At 38.4% G+C, this 10,751-nt stretch overlaps 1 long non-coding RNA gene across 1 annotated transcript; it reads right to left on the reverse strand.

The window, feature by feature from the left end:
• Positions 1-9,225: 9,225 nt before the first annotated feature.
• On the reverse strand, positions 9,226-9,780 carry LOC110920345. The gene is made up of 3 exons (XR_004883382.1): positions 9,619-9,780; positions 9,332-9,471; positions 9,226-9,250 (listed from the first exon to the last, which is right to left on the reverse strand). It is a non-coding gene; the product is annotated as an uncharacterized LOC110920345 (long non-coding RNA).
• Positions 9,781-10,751: the final 971 nt, after the last annotated feature.

Consider the following 10,751-nt stretch of genomic DNA (forward strand, 5'->3'; position numbering starts at 1 on the left):
CCTTTGCAACTAGCCTTGCTTTGTGTCTGACAATATTTCCATTTGCATCTTTCTTAGTCTTGAATACCCATTTTAAGCCTATTGCCTTGTGATCTCTTGGCAATTCCGTCAAGCTCCAAGTGTTATTCTTGTTTATCGAGTCTAACTCAGCCTTCATTGCTTCAATCCACTTTCTGTCACTAGATGCTTCCTTGTAATTCCTTGGTTCTTCTTCAGCGAGTAATAATTCATGTGGATCCAACTGAATTTCTTCTGTTTCGTCATACAGTTCTTCGAGACTTCTTAGTCTTACTGGAGTATTGCTGATATTTCCTGTTGTACTTTCATGTAACACCTCGGAAAATTTCGTCCAATAATGTCTTGACACGTGTCATAAGGTTCCGTTATGTGAAAACATACCTTAGAGGGACTAAAAGTGACAAACGGTGAAAACTATGGAACGTAAGGGTCCAAAGCGTCAACAATGGATAAATAGACTCTATGATAACCCCACATAATGTTTATAACCTTTAACGGATGGTTCATGGATCATACGACGCGGAAATTGCACAAAAGTGAAGTATTTCAAACTATAGGGGCCAAAAGTGTCAACATGTTTAATTTATACCTCTGAGTGGACTTTTGGCAGACCCGAAGCTTTGTATAGCTAAAATATACTCACTAGAATATGTGGTAAAAATTTCATGAAGTTTCGTCAACGTATGAGAAAGTTATGGCCAAAACCGTACTTAAGGGACTAAAAGCGTCAACGTCGAATTCAGGGCTTTTCGGTTGAGCGCAAAGTTATCCGAGGGCATTACCATGTTGGTAAAAGTCCCAAGGTTCTTAAAAACCAAGTTTGGGGGTTTACGGGTCGAGAAAAGTAACCGAAACATCGCGTGCAAGTTCAGGGGTCAAAGCTGTCAACATTGGAAAGTTGTTTGGCTGAAACAAGGGTCAGGCGACCCGCCTGGGAAAGCCCAAGCGGGCCGCGTGGGACTGCCAGCGACCAGAATTCGGTTTTGGGTCTATTTGAGTCCGAATTTGAGTTGGATACAGTTGTAACTTGCCTCCTCTTGCACCAATAACATGCCATGCATGCCTACATCAACAGTAAACCTCAGAATCTCAGCTTTAAATCCGAATTTAGCTCATTTCTTGACATTTACAATAGTGAACAAGAACACCAAGACTTGCAAGAGCTCTCAAAGCTTCTCTGGAGATAATCTGAGCATCAAGGCCGACTTCTAGCGTCCACTAAACACCCATAGGACTCTTGTAAGCCTTCAATTCGTTCTTTAATCCGTTTTTGCTTTGATTATTAGTAAAAGTCAAACTGGGTGTTCATAACCTTTGACTTTCTGATTAAACGGATTTCTTTCAGTCATTTCTCGAATTGAAACTTGTTATAGATTGGTATTTACGTGGGAAACGAACCCTCTAAAGGTTACTAACTGATTCCCACTACATGCATGCTTAATGTCGAGTCAAACCTATTTCTAAAAAGTCAACAGAAGCGATTTTTGTGAAAAATAATATGATTAATGATATAGATGACATGCAACCTGATTGATCATTAAAAATGACTTGTAATATATATAAGAATGTGTTTTAATCATCATCCACTCGACAATCTATAGTATAGCCACGAATCGGAACCGAAAGTCTTGTAAAACGATTATTTCGTAGACTATCGATTCGGATTCATACATGCATGTTCAAGATCTGTATTGGATAGTATTTTTGACTATTTTTTATTTTAGTTAAACTTTCTGGAATCTTTCCTTGATTGAATCTATGCTTAGCCTATTCGAATGCTTGTTTCCGGTTTATGCATAAAGTTGACTATCTTGCCCTTTTTGATTTAAAACGGGATTTTTGGAAAAGTAAAAGAGTAGAGATCTGTATTTTTATTATATAAACTTGCACCGAAAGTTTCGGATCAGTTGATGGTCCAGATTGTGAGTTATGGCCATTAGCGTAAAACTATATAATAAATTTACATAAACGGTCATTTTTGCGTAGAACCCGTTTCTGGCCACACTTTGGTACAAAACTTTTTACCAACTGATTATATATAATATTCTGGGAATTTTGATGATTTTTAATTAATTTTTGGCTGAACGGATCCTCGATCACCTAGCCATTTCGGCTTATGTCGGTTTTGACCGTTTTAGCCATAAAATGAGTTTTACACATCCTTTTGACCCGAAACCTTTTTCTACTGATTTTATATGATGAATAGATTATTTTAAGTATTCTGGAAAAATAAAAATCTCAGATTTACTGTGAAAACCCGAAAACGCCCTTAAATCGTATTTTTAGCGTTTTAACGCATAGTAAAGCGTTATACTTGTTTTAAACATATAAGACCCATACCTACTGATGTGTTTAGCATATTTTCATATAAAAAACAGTAAGTATAATATTTTGAACTCAGGTTTCCAGTTTTGGCGTTTTTAGCCCTTGTGAAATTACTAAATTACCCCTATGGTGCATAGTTTGGTTTTAAATGATATATTTGACATATGGGTCATACCCTACTGATATAATATGTTATATTAAGTATATTTACTGTATGAACCAGACCCGAAACTCAGATTTCTAATTTTATCCTTTTATTATCTTTTAAATGACCAAAATGCCCTTCTAAGGCATAAATTGAGTTTAAAATTATCCCGGGCAATATAGAACATAACTTACTGATATAATATCATATTCTAAGCATATTATTCCAGGGAACTTGCATTTGAATCATTGGCCTACCCGTATCGCCGTTTTCGCGTTCGGTTCGGTTTACGCAACTAGTTTGCGTAAATTGACCAAAACGGGTCAAACGATATCGTTTTTACTTCAAAATCCAGAATGTATTTAGTATACCCATATTATACAAGTATTCAAACTTGTCGGGTCTAAATCACATTCTATCCGGTCTTTCGCTTAATCGTGCGTAAACCGTATCATTCCTAAAACTAACCGGTCAAAGCTTAGGCTTAAATAAAAGGCCGTTAGGAATCTAATAGGTTAATTATAAACCTTTGTTCCAGATTAGGAAGCCCGGTAAAAGCTATCAACACTTATCGTTTGTGACTTATACTTGCTCAGGTAAATACATTTTGACTTATTTTCCCTATACGGGCTTGGGGTACGGTATTTAAAATACCGCTTGATCGGGCGCACAAGTCCTGCTCCTTATAGGTGTTCAGTCTTGAATAGCTTGTGCGACTTCGTTTAAACAGTGTTGTCTTACTTAAAAGGCTTTGGGGGGTTGTTGACCGTGTCCCGGATATCCTTGGCATTTTCTTACGAGATGGCCACGACCAGAGCACGGGGTGTAGGCGTACACCCGTCGTGTATAACTCTTTAATGTGGTGTGTCAATTAAATCTCTAGCCCGGACAGTAGATCCCGGGCCACCAGAGATATAAGTGCATGTAATTCGTTCACAAGTTTATATTATATAAATATCCCAAGTTAATAAAAATATTTATGCCTTGTGCATTTAAATAAATTTTCAATCATTTTCAAAATGAGTCAGTCGATTTGTATTTACCAGTGTAAACTGACGTATTTTTCCCAAAAGATTAAAGTGCAGGTACTATACGGAAATAGGCTGGCTGTTTCCTAGAGAGCGTCCACAATAGTCTCGCAAACTCGGACGACATTTATCTGTTGAACTATTTATTTCTATTTTTATTTGATCCGCCTGTGGATCCGTTTCAACTACTGTGATATTTATTATTACACTTTATTTAAAAGTTGAAATGTTTCTATTCTGCTTCCGCTGTGCATTATTATATTGTGTTGATTGTCTATGACGATTCCAACTACGTCACTGTACCCCACACCGGGCCCACCGGTGACACGTGGAAATTGGGGGTGTGACATTTCAGAAGTGGATGGACCTCCATTTTGTATGTTGCTTGAATTTCCTGCTGAGTTCTGATTGTATGAATATGCTGGCGGGGTTACATAGGAGTCTTGTTCTTCTGTCTGATCTACTCCTGAATCGTCATGATGTGGCCCGCTACTGCCTGGTCCGCTACTGCCTGGACTACTAGGCTCATTTTCTTCTAACTCTGGTGGTATGTCATCTTCATGAATGACAAAGTTCGTCCATTCGGGATTCCCTGAATCTACCGTTTCCATATAACTATCCCAGTTCCATGGTTGACCTTCCATGAACTTTACATCTCTACTGACACATATCTTGTTCTTTGCTGGATCATATAATCTATACGCCTTTGATCCTTCTTCTATTCCAAGATAAACCATAGGTGCGCTTCTATCATCTAACTTCTTTTGTTGAAGTGGTAGTACCTTAGCGTAAGCAGTGCAGCCAAAGACTTTCAAATGTTCTAGATTTGGCTTCCTTCCTTTCAGTGCTTCATATGGTGTCTTATTCACCAGGGCTTTTGTCGGAACCCTGTTTAGTACGTATATCGCGTGTCGTACTGCTTCACCCCAAAAGTTCTGTGGCATGTTCATTGCCTTTAACATACTGCGAGTAGTTGACAACATCGTCCTGTTTCGCCTTTCTACTACTCCATTTTGCTGTGGGGAGTATGGTGCTGTAAGCTGTCTTGCTATGCCATTTGTTTTGCAATACTTGTTGAATTCAGCCGATGTGAATTCACCTCCTCTATCCGTCCTTAACATTTTTAACTTGGTCTGCGCTTCCTTTTCCACCTTTTCTTTGAACTCCTTGAATGTTTCGAATGCTTGATCCTTGGAAGTTAGTAAATATGCCCACATGTAGCGAGTACAGTCGTCTACAAGTAAGAATATATACTTCTTCCCAGCATGTGTTGGTGGAGTTATAGGACCACACAAATCTCCATAGACTAAGTCCAGAGGTTTTAAGGATCTGAACTTTGCCTGATTTGGAAATGGTGCCCTACTATGCTTTCCTAATAAGCATGCGTCACAGACTTGACTAGCATGACTTATTTGGGGAACTCCATGTACCAAGTTCTTACGAGTCATTTCTTTAATAGCGTCGAAGTGTAAATGGCCTAACCTCGCGTGCCATAACCATGCTATGTCTTCTGTCTTTGATAGTAAGCAGATTGGTTTTCCTGTCTTCAGTTTGACCTTGTACAGCCTGTTCTTCAATCTTTTGACTCGCATTAGTAGCTTTCTGTTTCGATCTCGGATAGTCAGTAAATCTCCGTCCATAACCACTTTGCAACCAGTTTCTGTAAGTTGTCCGAGGCTCAATATATTTGTCTTCAGACTTGGAATGTAGTATACTTGTGAAACAATCTTTTGTTCTTGATTCATACATTCCAGTAGTATTGAACCTTTGCCTTTAATTTCTACGTGTGACCCATCACCAAAACGTACTTGCCCTGTCACCGTTTCATCTAATTCCCTGAAGTGACTTCGTACTCCTGTCATGTGGTTGCTTGCACCGTTGTCTAAGTACCATAAATTTTCATCTCCTGAGGCATAACTTGTCGGTTTTATCTGTTCCTCGTTTAGTAGAGCCCTTTCTTGAACATTTTCTTCTTGTATCGTCATCAACAATACGGGTGCTTCGTCTTCCTCGACGAGGTTTGAATGCTCTTGCACATCGTCTTTCTCAGAACAATCCTTCCTGTAGTGTCCAAACTTTTGACACTTGAAACATTGGATCTTACTTAAGTAGGTTCTTGCAAACTTCCTCCAGTTTCTTGAATTTCCATTTCTAGGCCTTGATGTAGATCCTTCGTTTCTGGGACTTTGCCTATTTCCGTTGTTTCGCCAATTTCCACGCGTCTGGTTAAACCTACCACGACCGCGGTTTCCAAATTGCCTTCCTTTGTTGTTATCCTGATGTGTAAACATAAGCCTATCTTGGCTTTCCCCTTGATTTCCTTTCTTTAACTTGAGACGTTCTTCATATGTCTTTAATCTTCCGACCGCTTCTTGTAGCGTCATAGTTTCTAGATCGGAGTATTGTTCCATAGAGGCAACGATTTGAGTAAACCTATCCGGTACGCCATTTAGGAGTTTGCGTACTAGAGTCGGTTGACTCATAGTCGATCCTACTTCTGTTGCTCGGGTAACGATACTATTGATCTTTGCGGTGAATGAATCAATAGTGTCGTCATCCTTCATTTGCAACATTTCAAATTCTGACATCAGCGTGTGCATGCGCGCCTTTTGTACCCGATCTACGCCAACATGTCTAATCCTTAGATTTTCCCAAATCTCCTTTGCAGTCTTACAACTTGCAACTTGCAATACAACATCCTCTGGTATTGCTTGAAACAAATATGCAATGGCAGACTTATCTTTCTTCGTGTCTACCGTTGCATTTTCTGCCGGTTCAATCGTTTCCCACAAACCATTCGCTTCAAGAATCGTCTTGATACGAATAGCCCAAACCGTATAGTTTGTTGGTTTCAGTATCGGACACTGAAACTGGGAAAGAGAATTTCCATTTATCTGATTTTGCCCGGATGTTCCTGACATATCTTCTTTCCGAATAATCTTCACTTTTACTAAACTTTCCTTTTGGTTTCAATATATCTTAACAACCCCGATTCCCCGAATCGTGTAATAACCAAAACAACCAAATCAAACTAATTCGCACTATAACCCTGGAATCAAAACAAACGAACCCTAGATTCCTAACCGTTCGGTTCAACCGACTTCCTAGAACCGAAAATAATTCTGAAATTGAAACTTTGCGAATTTAAAACGAAATTGAAACCTGATCGCGAATTCCCTGCGATGCCTTGCGATTCCCACGCCTAGAGCCTGATGCTCTGATACCACTTTGTTGGCCCGAACTTGGATCTTGATCTCTAACGAGCGTGAATAACTTGAATAATAACAACTTTATAACAATCGAATAAGTGTAATACATACAAATCGAATGAGAGTAGTGAATACAAATGAAATCTAACTATCTCTATTTATAGTTTCTAAGAGGCACGAATGAAAAGACATGACTCTTCGTGAAAGGGTGTGTCTCTTGGATTGTGTGGCTATGATTGATCTTGAAGGGGTATGTCGATTCTCAGCCATTCATTCGAACCGTTGTGTCTCTTCTCCTTGTGCCTTGTATCGAAACCGAATGGGTGTGTGTGAGGGACACACCTCTTTGCTAAATGATGGTGGTTAACAAGTTCCATCTTGTCAACTTTAGTCCCTTAGTTTCATAACCGCTTGTAACCGCCACTTTAATAATAAACTAAACTATCTATTTTAAACTAACTAACATGGTGTTAAGAGATTAACTTGGTTTCAGTTAAAGGGCTAATAACGATTTCATACGCAACCGCATTAACAGTTAACAAACTGACTATCGACATACCAGGTCAAGCTCAGCAACCACCACAAACAGACACACTCATGATCTTCAATCCCCTTTTCCCGAAGCTCGGTTTTAAGCCTTTCCATACCAAGAACCTAAATATAAACAAATATTAATGAGGAAGCCACTTTTACAAATTAATTACATTCGAATCACATATCCGAATCACATATCATTTTTCTTAAAAGTATTAGATTTTAGTACCATGTAAAGGTAGCTTTTTTATTTGATTACTGAAATTGCTAGCTTTTTGCATAAGTCGAATTTGGGATTAAAGAGAACCAATACAGAAACTTGGATTTTCACTCTTCAGTTTACGTATGAATTTGGTTGAGTACCAATACACAAACTCATTTTGATTTTGTTTCTTTCTATGTGAAACTGTCAAAAACCGAAATTGATACAAGGGTAAAGAACTAACCAACCTGAAGCCCCAATAAACGTCTAGCAACAACATTGAAGTACTACAATATACCATTTAAAAAATATATAATCAATTTTATATATGAATTAGGGAAATTGGCCTGTAATAATCCCACTTAGACCTTATTGGCCATTAATAATCCCACCTCGTAATATTCCCCCCACTAGTCCCACCTTTCACATATTTTTCCTACAATGGTCCCCTGTTAAAAAAACTTAACGGAGTAAACTTTTTTCCAAATTGCAAACAAATTTTTTAGGGCTTTTGATCAGAACAATGATACGAGTCCATTGATGTAAAACTTACTTCGAAATGGTGCTTCAAGTGACTTGATTTTGGTTAATTGGAAATTTAAACACCCGAAATGAAGCGTCGATTTCATCGTTTGGAGCACCGTTTTAAGGCAAGTTTTACATCAATGGACTCGTATCGTCGTTCTAATCAAAAGCCCTAAAAAATCTGATTGTAATTTGGAAAAACGTTTAACTCCGTTAAGTTTTTTTAACGGGGGACCATTGTAGGAAAAATAGGTGAAATGTGGGACTGGTGGGGGGAATATTCTGAGGTGGGATTATTAATGGCCAATAAGGTTTAGATGAGATTATTACAGGCCAATTTCCCTATGAATTATGATAGCCCATTCAAACGAAAATAATAAAAACGATGAATTACCGGACTCATATTCTTATCTTTCCGAAAGAAAGTGTATAACAGAATCACATTACATATGAATTATGATAGACAAGAAAGTGTATAACATAATCACATTACGTATAAATGTACCTGTCCGAGAAGTATTTCATTAAGTTCACTCGTAGATGGAGTTCTTGCAATAGCATTAGCTTGCAATCACAAGTCAGCTCAAGAAATACAAACGGTCCAGATTCCTTAGTTTGAAATTGTAAACAATATATGAGGTTTAATTCAACTGTATCTACACAACATACCACCTAATTTCATACTAAATATACATCAACTCAATCTATATCCAAAACATAATCAACAACAAAACCAGTCACTAACATTAATCAAATCTATCATTTAAAACAGTTGAGCATAATGAACGTATTGTTTACCTGTTGTCATATGTATTTGATTCGATTGAAGTCCTCGTCAGCTTCACAGTTGTGATAATCGTATCGTTTGGATTCTTATTAGTCGGCTCCATATTCATCAAACTGGAATGACACGACGTCAAACATCAGCGAAACGGAAAGCCAGTCACGTTTGTACGAAGCCTACAACGAACTACACGGACTCACTACAAACAGAATCTGCAAAAAAAAAAAAAAATCAAAAAATAGTCAAATAAGCATAAATTTACACAAGAAATACTATGTTATTACCATCCTTTTTGTTAGATGTAAACGTTGAGATTCTTCTTGGAAACTTTTACCTTGTGATGACGACTTCTTGACTATTTTGCTCGATGAAAATAACAAAAAATTTACCATCCTTTTAAATGGTTATAATTAAAAAAACAAAAATTGACCATGAAGTCCCCGATAGTTCGCGTCTACTGGTGCCTTCTTGTGTCATATTCTTTGCCAAAAACGGAACTCTAATTAGCAAAAGTGAATTAAACAGACCGAAAATATAATGAAAAGAAAACGAAGGTCCTACTGTCGGTAAGTTTCCATTGTCGGTACATGTAAGAGCTCCACCGTTAACGGGGTTAGGAAGCGCAGGTGCGTCTGCAAGAACCGTTGCCTTTCGACACCCTATTACAAGTTTATCTTCTGGATCTAATCGACTAAATATCACTGCACAAATATAAATAAAATGACAAATTTAAAGAAAAGATGAAGTCGAATACTGAAATACCGACATACAATAAAAAATACATAATAGTATAGACTCTATCTAGCCTATTCGCATAGTAACGGACACAAATATGCATTAACAAATACCTGTGTCGCCAGCTTGCAACTGCATGTTCTGCATGCACGGGGTTACGCCTTCTAGAACATACATGCGGCTGTTATTGTTGGGCCAAAATCTGAACTGAAACGTCCATTCTTTCCCTTTTATATCCCGGATCTTTAGTGGTACACCTTCGGATTGATTAGACTAGAAGGTATGGTTTGGATGGGCTTGGAGGGGATGAGCCGCCACATAAGCGCCACGTAGGAGTGGCTTGGAGGGGATGGACCTAGGGGGGTGGGGGATGAACCCCTTTATGTATATATATGTATGTATGTATAGGTATATGTGAGAGGAAAAGGAAAAGGGAGGCACGGCACACCCGGCGGTGGGTGGCCGGGTTTGATGAAAGCCGGAAGAGGGGGGCGGTGTGGGGGTCCGGCGCCGGGCCAAGCCGGGCCAAGCCGGCCCCCATACCTTCTAGTCTTAATGGGTGGGAAATATGCCTGCACCAATATTTGATTATCCGAAATTTAGAGCCTGTGATAAAATGATAGAAATAACTAAATAAGTAAAGAAAGAAGAAAGTCAACCCACTTCGGCACATGCTTTTGGCAGGACTAAACGACCGATTCGACCTGCATCACTCAGGGCCGGCCCTAAGAATTCATGTACCCTGTTCGAGCTCGAAAAAACATGCCCTTAGGTCTTAACTAAATAAAAAATTTAAACTAGTTTTTCATACAACTTTGAACCGGATGAAAGAGTTGCCGCCCATAATTCTTTTTTTTTATTAGTTTTTTAGAAAATATTTGGGTATTGGGCTCACTAACCTAATGGGCTAAATAGTTTAAACAATATGATTTTTTTAAGTGGGCCTATGTTAATATTTTTTTGGTTATACCCTATTAAATTTTTTTTTTACATATATAATATCGGAAATTTTTAAAAAATTACGTGCCCTATGAAATCACGGGCCCTGTTCGGTTGTCCTCCCCGCCCTCCTTCAGGGCCGGCTCTGGCATCACTTGCACTCAGAATCTTCTCAAATACCGGAGTAAGAGTGCAATTGGAGTTTAAGCTAAAAAAACGTTAAGGTGAACAGAACACACGTATTTTCTAAATGTTATGTATACTAGTGGCGGATAAAATTCGGCGGGTCGAACGGTGCATACTTTCT

Source organism: Helianthus annuus, chromosome 16 (assembly GCF_002127325.2).
Source record: "Helianthus annuus cultivar XRQ/B chromosome 16, HanXRQr2.0-SUNRISE, whole genome shotgun sequence".
NCBI lineage: Eukaryota > Viridiplantae > Streptophyta > Magnoliopsida > Asterales > Asteraceae > Helianthus > Helianthus annuus.